The sequence below is a fragment of the Oryctolagus cuniculus genome, chromosome X (genome assembly GCF_051225735.1).
Source record: "Oryctolagus cuniculus isolate XC-2025 breed Fujian yellow rabbit chromosome X, ASM5122573v1, whole genome shotgun sequence".
NCBI classification, from domain to species: Eukaryota; Metazoa; Chordata; class Mammalia; order Lagomorpha; family Leporidae; genus Oryctolagus; species Oryctolagus cuniculus.
This window is the reverse complement of record NC_142888.1, coordinates 53,961,180-53,979,416: the sequence shown is the minus strand read 5'-3', so window position 1 is coordinate 53,979,416 and position 18,237 is coordinate 53,961,180. Positions and strand designations below refer to the sequence as shown.

The following is an 18,237-nucleotide window of genomic DNA, read 5'->3' as shown; positions in this document are numbered from 1 at the left end:
AATGGCCGCCGCAGCCGGCGCGCTGCGGCCGGTGCACCTCGCTGATCCTCCTCCGGTCTCCCATGGGGTGCAGGGTCCAAGGACTTGGGCCATCCTCCACTGCACTCCCTGGCCACAGCAGAGAGCTGGCCTGGAAGAGGGGCAACCAGGACAGAATCCGGCGCCCCGACCGGGACTAGAACCCGGTGTGCCGGCGCCGCTAGGTGGAGGATTAGCCTATTGAGCCACGCGGCGCCGGCCTTAGTAGGTTTTCAATAACAATGTCAGTATAAATGGTACATTGTGCTGTTTGGAAGGAAAGCAATTGTCATTCTTTCACTAGCCTAAGGCAAATATACGGGATGTTGTTCTTAAGACTTTTAGGTTAAAAATACGCCTTCTGTGTATAAAGTTAATTGAAAATGGATCTTAGTGAAGAATGAGACTGGGAATGGGAGAGGGAGTAGGAGGAGGAGTGGTAGTGTGGGTGGGAGGGCGGGTGTGGTGGGAGGAATCACTATATTCCTAAAGTTGTACTTATGAAATGCATGAAATTTGTATTCCTTAAATAAAAGGTTTCTTTGGGGGGAAAATTTTTCTAAAAAAATTCATTCTAAAATGGCTTAGCTCTTATACTTTGTGTGTTTCACTCCAGAATCTTTCATTTACTTTAAGACTTCTGACATTCTACAAATACAAACTTATGAGCGACTTCCTGACTGTACTACCTGGATCTCTGCAATGGAAGCAACACATCAGCTTCAGTTTCCACACATCTCATACAAAATGCCCACAGATCGAGGCTGGCACTGTGGCATGGTGGATAAAGCAACAACGGCATCCCACACAGCGCTGGTTCTAAACCGGCTGCTCTGCTTCAGATCCAGCTGCTAATACTCCTGGGAAAGCAGCAGGAGATGGCCCAAGTCCTTGGGCCTGTGCACCCATGTGGGAGACCTGGAGGAAGCTCCGGTCTCCTAGTCCTTGGGCCTGTGCACCCATGTGGGAGACCTGGAGGAAGCTCCGGTCTCCTGGCTTCGGCCTAGCCCAGAAACAGCCATTGTGGCCATTTGGGGAGTGAACCAATGAAGATCTCTCTCTGCAGCTCTACCTTTCAAATAAATAAATAAATCTTTTATAAATAAATAAAACCATAGATAAAATGTGTCCTCCCAGAATGTCTCTCTTCTCCTGGTTTGTGAACATGCTCAGGATAAAGGCTATGTTTTTTTTGTTTGTTTGTTTGTTTTTTTTTTTTTTTTAAGATTTATTTATGCGAAAGGCAGAGTTGCAGAGAGAGAAAGGGAAAGGTGCCTATTTGGTATTTTAGGTTCTGAAAATAAGTAGAGAAGGTGGGTGGGGCAAGGCCTCAGTTCCCACGGAGCTTATGCTTCAAGGGGTGGGGCAGGCCAGTGGGAAGAGGATCAGACTAAAAGCATATAAATAAAATCGGTAAACAAAATAGGATAAATTCCCACGTGGTGAATGCTATGAAGAAAATAAGACATCAGCTAGAGAAAAGAAGCTGTTCTTGCTGTTCCCCAGGCTCCACTGGAAATTCCCATGGAATTTATATAGGCTGTTTTCTGTCCCAGGGTTTCTTCCATACTTTACTCCCTTCCTGAACCATCATTTTTCCTTCAGTTCTCAGCCAAAAATGGTAGCTTCCCTTGGTTAAATGGTTCCTTATACATACTCAGCATTGCACCCACATGTCTCCTTTAATGTTCATTACTTCTGTACATTTTTGTTCATTATCTGTCTTGCCCCAAGAGAGGGACTTCTTGTGTTTGATTACTGATAGAGCTGCTGATATATCCCTGGTGACCAGCATATCATAGATCAGTACATTTTGTTGAAATGAGCAGAAGGGACATTGGGAAATTCTTTGATTTTTTTTTCCTGTTAAGGGTTCCTTGATCAAAAAGAGATAAGAATTATTTGATAGTTGCACATAAGTTAAAAGTACATGGGATGAAAATGCAATTAAGCTGAAAGGAAACTGAATAAGTATTTAGTGTGGATTCTGAAGTGGCACTGAATGCCATCAAAGGATAAATTGTTCTGAGAAATAAGTCGTTTCCTAGATACTGGAAGTAAGCAGCTCCATGTTTTTAAAAGAGCATGAAAGAATATGTACAAGAGAAAAAGAGGGGGGTTTGTGCTGTGGCAGTAGGTTAATCCTTGGCCTGTGGTGCCAGCATCCCATATGGGCGCTGGTTCGAATCCTGGCTGCTCCTCTACTGATCCAGGTCTCTGCTATGGCCTGGGAAAGCAGTAGAAGATGCCCAAGCGCTTGGGCCCCTGCACCCACGTGGGAGACCCAGAAGAAGCTCCTGGCTCCTGGCTTCGAATCGGCTCAGCCCTGGCCGCTGCAGCCATTTGGAAAGTGAATCAGTGGATGGAAGACCTTTGTCTTTGTCTCTCCCTCTCACTGTCTGTAAATCTACCCCTCAATTAAATAAGTTAAAGAGAGAGAGAGAGAGAGAGAGAGAAGAAAACAGGGGACAAATAAGCAGGTAGAAGAAATGTTCTTTTTCTTTTTTTCAAATTCACATAGATTTTTTTCTTTCAAAATGAAAATGACTGTCTCTCATCCAATACCAAGTAATATATGCACATTTAAAAATATTCAGGACAGGGGCCGGCGCTGTGGCATAGTGGGTAAAGCCGCCTGCGGTGCCAGTATCACATATGGGCGCCGGTTTAAGTCTTGGCTGCTCCACTTCCAATCCAGCTCTCTGCTATGGCCTGGGAAAGCAGTCAAAGATGGCCCAAGTCATTGGGCCCCAGCTCCCACGTGGGAGACCCGGAAGAAGCTCCTGGCTCCTGACTTGGGATCGGCGCTGCTCCAGCCATTGTGGCTATCTGGGGAGTGAACCAGCAGATGAAAGACCTCTCTCTCTCTCTCTCTTCCTCTCTTTCTCTCTGCCTCTCCTTCTCGCTGTGTAACTGACTTTCAAATAAATAAATCTCAAAAGAAATCACACGCAAAAAAAAAAATTCAGGACAGTACAGAAAGGGGTAAAGAAGAAAGTGAAAATGTTTAATAATCCTGTAACATTTTATTTGCTTGTATTGTCATCTAGGCATATTTATGTACACATATCTTTTAATATAAAAATGGAGTAATACATATGCTTTTATAACTTACTTTTTAAAAGATTTATTTCTTAAAGATTTATTTGAAAAGCAGAATGATACATAGAGAGGAAGAGACAGAGAGACAAAGAGAGACAGAGGGAGAGAGAGAGATCTATCTTCCACCTGCTGCTTCACTCCCCAAATGACCAAAACAGCCAGGGCTGGGCCAGGCCAAAGCCAGGAGCCTGGAACTCCATCTGGGTCTTCCTTGTGGGTGAAGGGGCCCAAGTACTTGGGCCATCTTCCACTGCTTTCCCAAGTACATTACTAGGGAGCTGGATTGGAAGTGGAGCAGCCAGGACTAGATCTGGAGCTACTATGAGATGCTGGTGTCCCAGGCAGTGGCTTAACCCGCTGCAACACAAAACCGGTCCCTAACTTGCTTTTTAAAAAAAAAAAATTATATTTATCTGAGGCAGAGAGACAGAATTCCCATCTGCTGGTTCACTCCCTATGGCCAGGGCTTGGCTAAGGCCAAAGCCGGGAACCAGGAACTCAGTCTAAGTCTCCTGTGTGGGTGGCAGGAACCCAAGTACTTAAGCTATCACTGGTGCCTCCCAGGGTCTGCGTTAATAGGAAGTTGAAGTCAATAATACTATCTGGGAATCAAACCTGGATATTCTGATGTGGAGTGCAGAATTCTTAACCACTAGACTCAATTAACTCCTGCTTTTTCATTAAAATGTAAACTTGGGTCAGTGTACAACACAGTGATTAAGCCTCCCCCTGGGATGCCCATATCCCAAATCAGAGAGCCCAGGTTCAAGTCAGGCTCTGCTTCTGCTTCCAATTCCACTTTCTTGCTAATGCACACCTTGGAAGGCAGCAGGTGATGGCTGAAGTAGGTGGCTCCCTGCCATCCAACTGGGAGACCCAGATTAAGTTTCTGGCTTCTGGCTTTGTTTTGGCCCAGCCCTGCCTGTAGTGGGGTTTTAGGGGATGAATTAGTGGAAGGAAGCTCTCTCTTTTCAAATAAAAAAGTAACCCAAATATATTTACAGATCTAGTTACTCATTTTTAATGTCTATGTTGCAGTTCATTATGTAGATGTACTAAATCTAACTATTATTAAAGTTATTTTTCTGATTTTTCAACATTTCAATATTATAGACCAAAATGATTACACATTTTTATGCATTCATTACACACATCTTTGCAAACCTGTCCATTTCTTTTTTAAACTGATTTCTTTAAAAAAAAAAGAGAGAGAGATTTATTTATTTATTTAAAAGGCAGATTAAGAGAGAGAGAGAGAGATTGATCTTCCATCAGCTGGTTCACTACCCAAATGGTCACAACATCCAGGTCTGGACCAGGCCAAAGCCAGGAGCCTGGAACTCTATCTGGGTCTCCCAGCTGGGTGGCAGAGGCCCAGGTACCTGGGCCATCTTCTGCTGCTTTCTGAGGTGCATTAGCAGGCAGCTGTATTGGAAGCACAGCAGCCCAGATAGGAACTGGGGTTCATACGGGATGCTGTTATCTCAGGTGGTAAGCTTAACCTGCTCACCCCTAAAATAAATATTTTTATGTGGACTTGTTAGTCAAACAATAGGGATTCACATTACCAAATTGCTTAACAAAGGTTATATCAAACTATAGCAATAATGTACAAATATGTCCATTTAATAGGATCTTTGATTTTTAAGCCATTGACATTCTGATAGGCAAAAAAGAGAAATAACTTTTTGATTTTCATTTTTGATTGACTTTTATTTTGATTTTCATATGCTTATCACCTAAGTATTTTTTCCTACTTTGAAATGCCCATTTATGCCTTTTGCACATTTTAAAATTGGAATATTTATCTTTTTAAAAATTAGTTTATGGGGCTGGCATTGTGGTACAGCAGGTTAAGCTGCCACCTGCAACACTGGCATCCCATAGGAGTGCCCATTTGAGTCCTGGCTGCTTCGCTTCCAATTCAGCTCCATGCTAATGTGCCTGGGAAGGCAATGCAAGATGGACCAAGTACTTGGGCCCCTGCTGCCCACATTGCAGCCATTTGGGGAGTGAATCAGCAGATGGAAGATCTGTCTCTCCCTTTCTGTCGTTCTGCCTTTCAAATAAATAAAATAAGCCTTAAAAAAAAAAAAAAAAAAAAAAAAACAAAACAAGAGGGCTGACACAGCTTGCTTATAACAAGAAAAGAGAAAAATGGGAAAAGGAACACCCTAAAAACTTGGATAAGGTTATTTTCCATTTTCTCTCTATTCCTCCAGGCATTATCACCTAAGACAGGCCCATCTTAACCGACTTTCTCCAGATTCCAATGTTATCAGATTTCCCTACCCTTTTACAATCACTGTTCCTTTGTAAGAATTTCAGAGTTAGGACCTCAAAGAGATCACTATCTTTTAAACATTGCAGTTGCCCTTTGCGCTCACAGGCCACTTTCCCATCCTTCTTAACCCAATATTCCTCCCTAGCATTTATATCTTCGCTTTAAAAAAAAAAAAGTATTTATTTGGAGAACAGAATTACAGGGGCTGGGCCACATGGAAGACAGGAACCAAAAACTCCGACTGGGTCTCCCCAGACTGTTGGGTCTTCTGCTGCTTTTTCAGGTGCTTTAGCAGGGAGCTGGCTCGGAAGCCGAGCAGCGGGCATTTGAAAACCGAACTTATATTGGATGCTTGCGCAGGCAGTGGCTATACCCGCCGCGCCACAACTCAAGCCGCTGCTCTGGGTTTCTCTAAAACAATATTGCCCCTCCCTCCCCCACCCCGGTAGATTGCAGAGTCATGGGAACTGGGATTTTGGGGCTGTTTTTATTTTTTATTTAATTTCTTATTTTTTCACTTTGGTTTAAATTTCCCATCATGTAGAACTGTGCCTGACGTGCACTTGGCTCTCAATAACCGTAAATTGACTAAAACGCAGAACGTTGCATTAACTGGTCAGACTCCTATCACTTTCCCCGCTCTCCGAAAAAGGCTTCTCGCACTCAGGCGGTGACGTCCTTCAGTTCTCAAAATGGGAAAGCGCAAGTTCCCACAATCCTCGGAACGCAAATTTCTCGCCACAGTTCAAAATGGCGGAGGAGGGTGGGGCCTGTCACATGGTGGGCGTCACAGCAGCGTTCCTTTTCCAAACCTCGGCCCGCCTTGCCGCGTCGTCGGCCGTCCCCCTCCTCCTCCCGCCGAGCTTTTTCGAGGAATCGCCCGGGATTGGCTAACAGGCTGGGAGTGGGGCTGCGGAGCCGAGAGGCGGCATCATCACTTCCTGTTGTGGGCAGTCGTTTCCTGTCGCTGCTTGGTAACAATGGGGAAGATAATGGCTGCCTGAGCAACGTCTCGGAGCAGGCGCTGGGTTAGAGGCGGGTCTCCACCAGAGACTCATCGGAGGCGGGCTTGCAAGAGGCTGCAGGGGCGGCGCGGAGGAGCCTCGGCTGCGGCAGCCGAACGAACTGAGTCGGAACGTGTCCCCCAGACCAAGTAAGTGCAGACATGCGGCTCCTCCAATAAATGGATGGAGAGCGAGGGGAAGACAGGAGCTGCGGCTGCCGCGTTCACCCAAAATGGCCTGAGTGACGCGTCGCGGCGAAGGCTCAGCGCCGCCTCCGGACCCTGGGCCCGCTGCTGCGGGGGGCTCCGTGGGGTAGTCGCCGCTGCCATTTTAGCAGGGTGGTATAGTCGACAGGCGCTTTGAAGAAGGGGAAGGAGGTGGGGAGTGTACTTCCTCTCTCCGTGGCCGCGCGAGCCGCAGCCCGGGCCCTTCAGAGCCTTAAGAATTCGGGGCAGGCGGTTTTCGAGTTTTGGCCTCAGGCATGAGAATCTTAGAGCGTCTCGGGTTTTCTCTACCGTGTTCTCGGAAGGCTTCTCTTGCCGGCCCGCGTGTTACGGGGTGGGTTTGGGTTTGGGAAGGGTGGGGGATGAGAGGGGGAGGGTGCGCAGAGCAGGCTGCTCTAAGTCAGGTATGCTGTGAACTCTTGGGCCTGTAGATCTCCCACGATTTATTTGTAGAAGCCCATTTTGGAGCCCTTCTGCAGGGCATTGCCAGTTAGGCGCTCCGTGGGGCCGCGATGACATCTTCCCTGAGGTTCGAAGCAAATGTGGTTTACTCCTTTGCTCGTGTAACTCTGGCATATCCTTTGCCAGATACCACTGGAAGGATTCCCCCCTCGACACACACACATACACACTCTCTCTCTCAAAAAGGGAGGGAAAAGCCGTTGCGTGTTTGTTGTTTTTCCCTGGGTAAGAGCGGGAACTGGGCCAAATTATTTTCAAGTTAATTTCCATTCAATTTGCCAACAACCCAACCCCTCCCCCCCTAGTAAAAAAAGAAAAGCCTAAGGGTCCCGGCTTCTGCGGGCGGTACCTGCCACGTACGCCATAGCTTAGTAACTAGTATTAACCGGTTGGGCTTCTGCTTCCTGAACACTCAGTCCCTTTTTCCCTTCTGCTGATTAATTTCAAGATGGAGGAGACAGCCACGTTCCTTCCCTAGACAGTTTCACCATACTTATTCCACAGGTTAGTCCGGGAATCTGAGGCCTAGTAGACTTGTTATTTGGGTCATTTTTTCGTTTGGGGGCAAGAGGAGGCGTTTCTGTGACATTGCCATCCACCATTTGCAAGGCCTCCCAGTAATTTTTTGCTACAAATAAGGAGCCTGCATTTTAATCTGAATCCGAACTGCAGTGCATTTGGCTGATTGGACAGAAGGAGAAATCATAAAGGTACTGCTTGTTCTCGTTTCTTGGAGTCTCCTTGACTACAGACGAAAACTACTCATATTACGCCCATCAGATACATTGTCTGTCCTGGAGGGAGAACTTTTGAGAACAGGCAGGCAAGATTATAGCTGCCCCACCCCCACCCCGTCCCCCATCAGTTTTCTAAACTGTAGCAATAGAGGTTAAGAAGGTAGAAAGACCACGCCAAGCGTGATTTTAGAGTACTGTCCTCTTACAGAAAGATGTTAGCATTCTGTAGCTCAAGATGTCCTGGTGCTTTTTAATACTTTCATTTCCTGCCTTAGGTTAGTGTAATGTGCCAGATAACTCCTCGAAAGTGATTATAAGAATCTGAAAGTAATTACTGGTCTGATAAGGGAAGGCCTGTTTTAAGTAAGTTTATATTAAAAGAATGACTTTCAGCCTTTAAAGGAAATGTTATATCTAACTTCTTTGGTTGCCCCAAATATCCTAATAGTAGTAATGAATTAGATTGGGTTATGGTATGTGTAACTGACATACATAGGATGTGTATTTTTTAAAGGATGTGTCTATTTCAAAGAAAATGTATATCTTATAAAAGAGGAAGAATAATGAATTCTTTTTTTTTCTAGAGCAGAGTGTGAAGAAAACTAAAATCCAGTTTATTGTATTTCAATACTATGTCATAACAGTCAGGTAATTTATTTTTTGTTGCGTCTCCTGATAATTTATATGTAGAATGCATGTTTACAAATATTTATTGTTCTGTTTTCCAGGCCTTGTGGTTGGATGGGCTCTTTGATATATGTTAATTGGTCTTGGGCATTCTTCATGATGAGAATGGGTACTTCTCACTGGGAATTCAAAGGGTAATGTTTCTGAGTACCTGGAACTCAATCAGTGCTTTACCTGTGAATTTTTAAAATGATGTCTGAAGTTTACCAAAACCTATCTAGAACAGAAAGCACAAAAAAAATTGTGGCCATAAATCATTGTTGGAATGACATGAGTGTAAATAAAATAGTATTTAAATGTTTATTGAGTAACTAAGTGAAATGTCAGCAGAATATCTTACAGGAATATATTCTTAAATTATTTTGTGAGGTGTTTGATTATTTTTTTACTTCAATATTTAAAAAGTAATAATTGATATATAATAGTCTAATTAGCATTAACTTTTCATTATCATCATTGTTAAAGTAACTACATAATTTGCTACGCAAAACACTTCTTAAGAGCAAAAGGGGCCGGCCCTGCGGCTCACTAGGCTAATCCTCCGCCTGCGGCGCCAGCACACTGGGTTCTAGTCCCAGTCGGGGCACCGGATTCTGTCCCAGTTGCTCCTCTTCCAGTCCAGCTCTCTGCTGTGCCTGGGAGTGCATAGGAGGATGGCCCAAGTCCTTGGGCCCTGCACCCGCATGGGAGACCAGGAGAAGCACCTGGCTCCCGGCTTCGGATCAGCGCAGTACACTGGCCGCAGCCCACTGGCCATAGCCGCCATTGGAGGGTGAACCAACAGAAAAGGAAGACCTTTCTCTCTGTCTCTCTCTCTCTCTCACTGTCCACTCTGCCTATTAAAAAAAAGAGCAAAAGGAACATTGATAATTATTCCTGGACAGTAGGTACAAATATGGACTGTGCCAGGCAAGCTGGGGTGGATTATTAGCCTAAACTCATGCTAACTTCTGCTGAAGGCCTATGTGATAGGCCCTGTGCTCTAAATGCATTATTTCATAATGCTCAAAGTATAGCCTTATGAGGATTTAAGTGTTTAACAGAGGAAAATGAGACTCAGTGAAGAGGTTAAGTAATTTGTCCTCAGGTAAACAGTAGATAGTAGAACCCTCATTTTATCCCAAGTCTGTCTGACACTGAAATTACTAAACTGTAGTGCCTCTAGGCTTGATTGCTAGTGGATGAGATTGGATATGCAATGGAAATGAAAAGTTGTAATAAAAAAAATCTATACTTCATGCTGCACCAAAAAACTTTTGTTAATACTCAAAAGGTAATCTGCCTCATGAAGATGAGACTCACCTAGCGATTGCCCCTCTCTTTTTGTATGTTACTGTTCCTATTTCAGCTGTTAGTACCCTTGATATGGTTTGATAAGCTTAATTTGAAATTGTTTTAAGGCATAGCTTAATAATGAAATGGTATCTACAAATGTTTCGTTGGTGGCTGTCTGTCAGGTTAATGAACATGGAGTGAGACCCTAAATAACATAGCAGGTCAAATGGGGTGTCTGGTTTATGGAATTATTTTATGTGTGCATTACTTTTTCCATAGCCCTGGTGAATTGGGAAACAGAACAAATCGACAACTAACCCCATGTTCCCTGGCATTACCATAGCATGAATGGATAGCAAATTAGGAAGTGAAAAGTCTTCTGTCAAACCCATGCCAATGAATTGGTTCTAGAATTTTGGGCCACCGTCTAGATGGGGGCAAACTTTTTTTTATAAGTCCAGTTCTTTAACATTTTTTATATAACACAAATTTCCAATACCTTACAATACACTGATTTTATAAAAAGTATCCAGTTAAATAATATTTTGGAGTTTTCATTATCAGTGTAAGAAAGCAGTGGTACTTCTGTGTTCATTTATTTCCTTCATTTTTAAAAAATATTTATTTATTCAAAAGTCAGAGTTAGATTTCTTATCTGCTGGCTCAGTCTCTAAATGGCCACAATGGCCAGGACTGGGGCAGGCTGAAGCCAGCACCCAAGAGCTTCTGGGTCTCCCATGTGGGTGGCAGGGGCTCAAGCACTTTAGCAGGGAACTGGATCAGAAGTGAAGCAGCCCCAGGAATCAGAACAGGCACCCACACCGGTGTTCCAGGTGGCAGCTTAACCTGCCATGCCATAACGCCAGCTCCACCTTCATTATTTTTTTTCTCAACCTTGAATCTAGAAGTTTCCCACACAGTCAAGTAGTTCAGTTTTCCTTTTGTCAGTACCTCGATTTTAGGAATATATTTGTGAATTTGTGGCTTTCCTCCTAAAATATATAGTAGATACTTTTGCTCTAGATGTGCCCCAACCCAAGCTTTAAATTTCCCTAATCATAATAGCAACTATAGCTTTTCAATTTCTCTAATCATAATAGCACCTATATGTATGTGAAACAAGTATCTGTGGAGAATGCCTGGTTTATGAGTATAGATTCATGGATCTCTCTCTTTTTTAAAAAAAAAGTTTTATTTATTTGAAAGAGTTACACAGAGAGAGAGAGAGGTCCTCCATCTTATGGTTCACTCCACAATTGGCCGCAACGGCCAGAACTGCACCAATCCGAAGCCAGGAGCTTCTTCCAGGTCTCCCATTTGGGTGCAGGGGCCCAAGGACCTGGGCCATCTTCTACTGCTTTCCCAGGCCATAGCAGAGAGCTGGATGGGAAATGGAGCTGCCGGGTCTTGAACTGGCGTCCATATGGGATGTCAGCGCTTCAGGCCAGGGCGTTAACCACTGTGCCACATTGCTGACCCAGATTCTTTTATCTCTTGCAGTAATTTCCACAACTACAAGTTGGGCTGCTGTTAACAATATTTGACAGTCTGGTGGTGAACATGATACTTCCTGGAGGGAAGGAGATATTAATGTTTAATATCTTAAATCTTGTCTGGAATGAGGAAGTCCCATTCCTTCTGATCTCCCCTTGACTGTAGGAAGAAAGTAGTTAACTATAGTTTCCATCTTTTTAAAAAAGATTGATTTATTTGAAAGGCAGAATTAGAGGGAGAGACAGAGGTCTCCTGCTTGGGTGGCATGGGCTCAAGGACTTGGGCCATCCTCTGTTTCCTTTCCAGGAAAGGGAGGTCCAGGGAGCTGGACCCAAACCAGCACCCATACGGGATGCCAGGCAGTGGCTTACCCACCCTCTGCACCACAGTGTCAACCCCCCAATTTCCATCTTTCCTTGACCAAATTCCATTTAGTGCCAGCTATAATTCGCAGGACTGTATAAATTACCCAAAGTAGGATACTTTTCGGGGGGGGGGGGGGTGTGTTAATGACTACTCTAGCAAAACTTAAGTATAAACCAGTACTCTTCTGGAAAAACCAGGGATATGCGATCTCCCTTCTTGTATCATTTCTGTGTAGGAGCACTGCTTCAGCAAAGACAGTTGTCAGTATGTTTGTTCTTAAACACAAAGTTAATTGTCCTCAAATATAACAGTGATTGGTGTACATAATCTTTTCTTGTCGAGTGATTTTAATTCTTGAAATTGGTTTCACTCTTTTTAAAAAGTTGATTTTTTTTTGCAAGAAACCTAAGGGGTTTTTTATTTGAAAGGCAGAGTGACACAGAGAAAGAGAGAGACAGAGATCTTCATTCTCTGATTCACTACCCAAATGGCCACAATAGCTAAGGCTGGATCAGGGTCAGTCCAGGAGCTTGGAGCTTCATCTAGGTCTCTTATGTGAGTGGCAGAGGTCCAAGGACTTGGGCCATCTTATGCTACTTTTCCAGGCATGTTAGCAGGGTGCTGGATAGAAAGTGGAACAGTCAGGACTCAAACCAGCACTCATATGAGATGCCAGTGTCACAGGCAGCAGCTTAACCCACTGTTCTACAATGCCTGCTCCAGAAACTCAGATTCTTAAAATAGTACTTCTGTTACTTGTGAACACCAACATTGCTAGTAACCAGTGATTTTGCAGTGATAACTTTTAAATTAAAAAACTCTGTGTTTTTTGAGGCTATTTTACTTCTTGGAAATAAAGAAGCAAGTCAAAATTGAGTTTATGGATGAGACCAGATTATACTTTAGTGACACAGCTCAGTAATAAAAGAACAAGAAATAGGTAATTGAAGATTGAATTCACTATCTAAATTAAAATACTTCAAGTGAGATGAAATGTCATAATAACTTCCTGTTTTAACTATCATGATCCTATCAATTGACAACATTTGGCATGGTCTTAGGTCTGCCATTCAGATAATATTTTATAATCTCACTGCTATAGTATCTGCAGTATTGGATACCTATGGTTGCTTTGATGGGTTGTTAAGGGGTGTCTTTTGATGAGTAAAGGCAGTGAAACATCAAATCAGCTCTACCTGCTTGCTTTTTTTTGTTGTTAAGATTTATTTAAAAGGCAGAGTAACAGAGAGCTCAATCTTCTATCTGCTGGTCCACTCCTCAGATGTCTGCAACAGCCAGGGCTGGGCCAAGCTGAAGCCAGGAGCTCCATCTGGGTCTCCCACATGAGTGGCAGGAACCCAAGTACTAGAGTCACCATAAACTGCCTCCTAGGTGCGTTAGCAGGAATTTGAACTGAAGCACGAATGAGCCAGAATTCAAACTGGGCATTCCAATATGGGATGCAGCCATCCCAAGCAGTGGCTTAACCCACTGTACCACGATACCAGCACCTTTCCTTAGTTTCAAAACGATAACATAGTCACTTAAGGGAAGGTAGAAGGGTATAATGAACACAGTGGCCATGAGACAAGTACAGCTTCTGAGCTTCTGTGCTAGTTATTAATGTTAATTACTTAAGCTTCACTTTTCTGAATTCAGCAATGTGACCTAGATTATGTCTGATTCACAATCATAGGTTCTTTGAACTGGAAGGCATCTTGTAGGTGGTTTCAACAAGCACTCTAATATTGATGGATCCAGGTCTGAGGCTCAAGAGGTTAAATGAATTGACCAAATTCACGAAGCCAAGTTATAGTCGATGATAGAGCACAGTATCTTTTTTTTCTATTCACAGAACTGAATTCCACCTTGCCACCCATGTGTGAAATAAAACTGGTCATTAACAGCATGTATTTGTCAGTTACACATGCCATGAAACTTTAAACAATCTATTTGAAGCATTCCTAACACTCTTGATGTGTGTATGTATGATAGTACTTCATATCCTGACCTCAAATTTAGCATTTCTTTTTTTTTTTTAAGATTGATTTATTTGCAAGAGTTACAGAAAGACAGAGTTACCGAAAGGCAGAGACAGAGAGATCCTCCATCTGCTGGTTCACTCCCCAGATGTTCACAATGGCTGGAGCTGCGCCAATCTGAAGCCAGGAGCCAGGAGCTTCTTCCAGGTCTCCCATGCAGGTGCAGAGGCCCAAGGAGATCGGCCATCTTCCACCACTTTCCCAGGCCATAGCAGAGAGCTGGATCAGAAGTGGAGCAGCCAGAACTCGAATCAGCGCCCATATGGGATGCTGGCAACTAGCATTTCTTTGTGATTTAACTCTTTAACAGCTGAATACAGGATTTTTAAAGTTCTTGTAATGGTATTTTTTAAGATTTATTTATTTTAGTTGAAAGGCAGAGTTACAGAAAAAGGGAGAGACAGAGAGAGATCGTCCATTCACTAGTTCACTACCCAAATGGCTGCAACAGGCAGAGCTGGGCCAGTCCGAAGCCAGGAGCTTCTTCTGGGTTTTCAATGTGGGTGCAGAGGCCTAAATACTTGGGGCATCTTCTGCTGCTTTCCCAGTTCATTAGCAGGGAGCTGGATGGGAAGTGGAGCAGCCAGGACTTGAACCAGTGCCCATATGGGATGCTGGTGCTACAGGCAGCCTCACCTGCTATGCCATAGCACTGGCCCCTGTAATTGTAATTTTTTAAAAGATTTATTTTATTTATTTGAAAGACAGAGTTACAGAGAGAAGTAGAGACAGAGAGAGGTCTTCCATCTGCTGGTTCACTCCCCAGATGGTTGCAATGGCTGGATCTGTGCCGATCCGGAGCCAGGAGCTTCTTCCGGGTTTCCCACATGGGTGCAGGGACCCAAGGACTTGGGCTATCCTCTACTGCTATCCCAGGCCATAGCCTAGAGCTGGATGGGAAGAGGAGCAGCCAGGACTAGAACATATGGATGCCAGGGCTTTAACCTGCTGCGCCACAGCGCCGGCCCCTGTAATGGTATTATTAAGCTAACATTTTCTTTGATTTAATGAAAAGGATCACATCATTAATCTTATCTCCTTTATGGGATTCTTAAAGCAGCTCTATTGGGAAAAGAAATAGTACTTGCCCTTCTAAGAGTGTACTTTGTCTTTTTAAGATTTGTTTATTTGAAAAGCAGAGTGACAGAGACAGAGAGATTTGCCCATCTGCTGATTTACTCCCCAAATGGCCTCAATAGCCAGGGCTGGGCCATGCTGAAGCTAGGAGCCTGGGACTCCAGATGTTAGGTTACCTTACTTCTCTGTCACTCATTCCTCTTTGGCTTTAAAAAAAAGTAATTTCTTCTGTACTTTGCAGATACTGCTTATTTTTTTATTGGTACTTAGCATGCATTTCACTTAACGGTTCAGAGTTTAGTTTTCAAAAGTCTGTTAACAATAATTTTTGATGCCTTATGTCTTCTCAATTGAGTGCTATTATGTAGTGTGTCTTTCGAGAATAGTATGTGTGTGTGCTTAATACTTAGCACCAGGCCTCCTGTTAGTACTGGACAATGATTTTAGTGACTTTTGGCCCTAATGTCATAACGGCATTAAATTTTTGAAGGTTGGTGTGCTTGGAGGAAGAGAATTGAATGATACTTTTCAGCAGTAGTCAGAATCATGATTTGCATAGCTTACATTAACACATGATGAAGACTAGGAGAAATTGAGATTGTTGACTGCTTTAAAATTCTCATGGTAAAAATGAGGAGACTTCAAATAGCTCATGGAAATGTATATTATGAAAATATATATAGATTTCCAAAAAACTTTTGCACTAAGATTAATTTACACTTTATTTTTTGTGACTTTTTTAAGTGCCTTCATAAAATATGCTTGAAATTACCTAATTACTGAATAAATCTTAGGGTTGATTTTCTTGCTGATTTTTCTTCATCCAAATTAAATATATCATTGATCAAATAAGTAGTTTTTTGAGAAGACTGGCCTAAATTTCTAATTTGGCTGATTGTTTTCAGGAAGGGATTTGGATGTATTGTCACATAGTACTCTGAAAAAAAAAAAAGATGGTTAATGAAATGTGGTCTTCAGGGGGAAACTATATTTAATACAAACATACAAAAAGTTGACTGGATTCATGCTGTTTATAAAAGGTGTTGGGTCATTTTTGAAGTTTGCATGCAAGGAATAACCATGGTATGAGCTTGGTATAAAAAGCTCATAGTGAGATTAAATAAGTATGTAATCATGACAATGCATGTTGTCATTTAGTGAAAAGATGACTGGATTCAGAATGTGGAGACCTGGGTTAATCACTGACTTTCCCACTTAATAAAGCCTCCTGGTCTTTGGTAAATTGCTTCCTTTCATGCTTCTGTTTGTTACCTATAAAGTGGAGGTGATTCCTACTTCATGGGATTGTTCTGCGGGTTAAATGAAATATAGGTGAAAGGGCTGTATAGATATACCATGGGTATTGCTTCTAAACAGGGAAACAATGAAGTGATTTTTTTTTCAGATTTTTTTAAAGGCAGAGAGAAAACTTCCATCTGCTGCTTCATTTTCCAAATGACCACAATGGCCAGGGTGAAGCAAGGTGGAAGCCAGGAGCCAGGAACTCCATTTGCATCTCCCATATGGATGGCAGGGTTCCAAAGCACTTGAGGCGTCTTCTACTCCTTCCCAAATACATTAGCAGGGAGCTAGATTGTCAGCAGAGCAGCCAGGGCTCAAACCCAGCCTCTGACATGGGATGCTGGCATCACAGGCAGTGGCTTAACCCACTATGACATAACACTGCCTCCCTTTTTTTCCTGAGTGACTTAACATTTATTTTTTCACTCTTTTCATTTTATTGGTAATCTTTTCATTGAAATATCTAAAAATGGCTGATGTAGGTGCTGGTGTTGTGTAGCAGGTTAAGTCGCCGACTGCAATGCCAGCGTCTCATAGGCACTGGTTCGAGTCCTGGCTGCTCCACCTCTGATCCAGCTCCCTGCTAATGCTACTGGGAAAACAGTGGAAGATGACTCAAGTTCTTGGGCCTCTGCACCCATGTGGGAGATCAGATGGAATTCCTGGCTCCTGGCTTTTGCCTGGCTTAGCCCTGAGCATTACAGCCATTTGGGGAGTGAACCAGTGGATGGAAGATAATCTCTCTCTTCCCCCACCCCCCACCCCTTCTCTAACTCTGCCTTTCAAATAAATAAATCTTTTTAGAATGTCTGATGCTAATCTTATATCAATCCAACGTTGTTTTCTTTCATGAAGATTTATCTATTTGAAAGGCAGAGAGACCAAGAGGGAGGTGGAGACGAATAGAGATCTTTAGTCTGCAAGCATCTGCAGCAGTCAGGGCTGGGCCAGGCTGAAGCCAGCAGCCAGGCTCATTGGGTGTTTAGTTCTCCCACATGGGTGTCAGGAATCTAAGCACTTGGGCCACCTTCTGCTGCCTTCCCAGGTGCATTAGCAGGGAGCTAGATTGGAAGTAGAGCAGCCAGGACTTGAACCCACACTCTGATCATGGCAGCTTAACCCACTACCACAGCAGCCCCAAGCCAAAATTCCTGAATTATGAACATGAATAATATAACTTGAGAGTGAGGTAACTAAATACATTGATTTATGATGATGTTGATGGAACCTAGGAGTGTGTAAGGATTGCTCAGTGTTTTTTTTTTTTTACCATAAAGTAGAATCTGGAGGCCCATTTTAAAGTAATTCTTCACTAATATTTTCATATCAAAATGCAGAAGAATCTGTATTTGACCATTTGAACTAAGCTTCCCTATTATCTTTGACTTACTTTAATTTTATTATATTTTTCATTTAGCAAGGAATAGTGGCATATCATCTGTGAGGCAGAACTTGTGGTTTAGATTTATTTTATTTCTTCATTTTATGCCAGTTAGTGAAGGACTGTTTAAATGAGACCAGGCTCATTTCAGGTTTACAGGATCTTTGAGAATATAGTTTACATTCAGGATTTCCTTTTTTTATTTTTCAAGATTTATTTATTTATCTGAAATGGGGGGGGGGGGCATGAATCTTCCATCCACCAGTTCGTTCTCCAAATGGCTGCATGGTCTGGGCTGGTCAGGCCAAAGCCAGGAGCCAGGAGCATCATCTGGTTTCCCAGATGGGTGGCAGGGGCCCAAACACTTGGGCCATCTTCTGCTGCTTTCCCCCCTGCAGTTAGTGGGGAGCTGGATTGGAAGTGCAGCAGCTGAGACTCACCAGACCTGGTGCTCTGTAGGTGGCAGCTTTACCTGCTAAGCCACAATGCAGACCCAAGGATTTCCTCCTCTTATAAAATGTTATTTGCCTCTAGGCTAAGGGACCTCTGCAGGTGTTGGCAGCTGTAACTCACCCTTTAAATGTCAGGTTAGGGTAGAGATGCTTTGCCAGTGATGAAATCTCTTGACTCTCATTCCCAGTCTTGGGGAACTGCAGAATCAAAGCATAAAGGACTCAGGCTTTGGGAAAAGTAGAGAAGCGAATCAGTTTTTCTCTCCAATTCCCTTAAGCAGCTACAAGGAATAAACTGCTGCTTTGATGAAAACTTGCACCTTAGGGAAA

The 18,237-nt window shown here is 43.2% G+C and overlaps 1 protein-coding gene across 15 annotated transcripts in view; it reads left to right on the top strand.

The window, feature by feature from the left end:
* The first annotated feature begins 6,125 nt into the window (after nucleotides 1–6,125).
* RLIM (ring finger protein, LIM domain interacting) overlaps nucleotides 6,126–18,237 on the top strand; it is a 30,823-nt gene continuing 18,711 nt past the window's right edge. For 2 of the 15 annotated variants that reach the window (XM_008248855.4, XM_089324099.1), the window contains exons 1-3: nucleotides 6,348–6,557; nucleotides 8,416–8,479; nucleotides 8,560–8,652. The gene's annotated coding sequence lies outside the window, so the exon portion shown is untranslated. Of the gene's footprint in view, nucleotides 6,558–7,542; nucleotides 7,599–8,415; nucleotides 8,480–8,559; nucleotides 8,653–18,237 lie in introns of all 15 variants that reach the window. The other 13 variants (XM_089324095.1, XM_089324096.1, XM_089324094.1 and 10 more) reach the window with 13 other exon arrangements.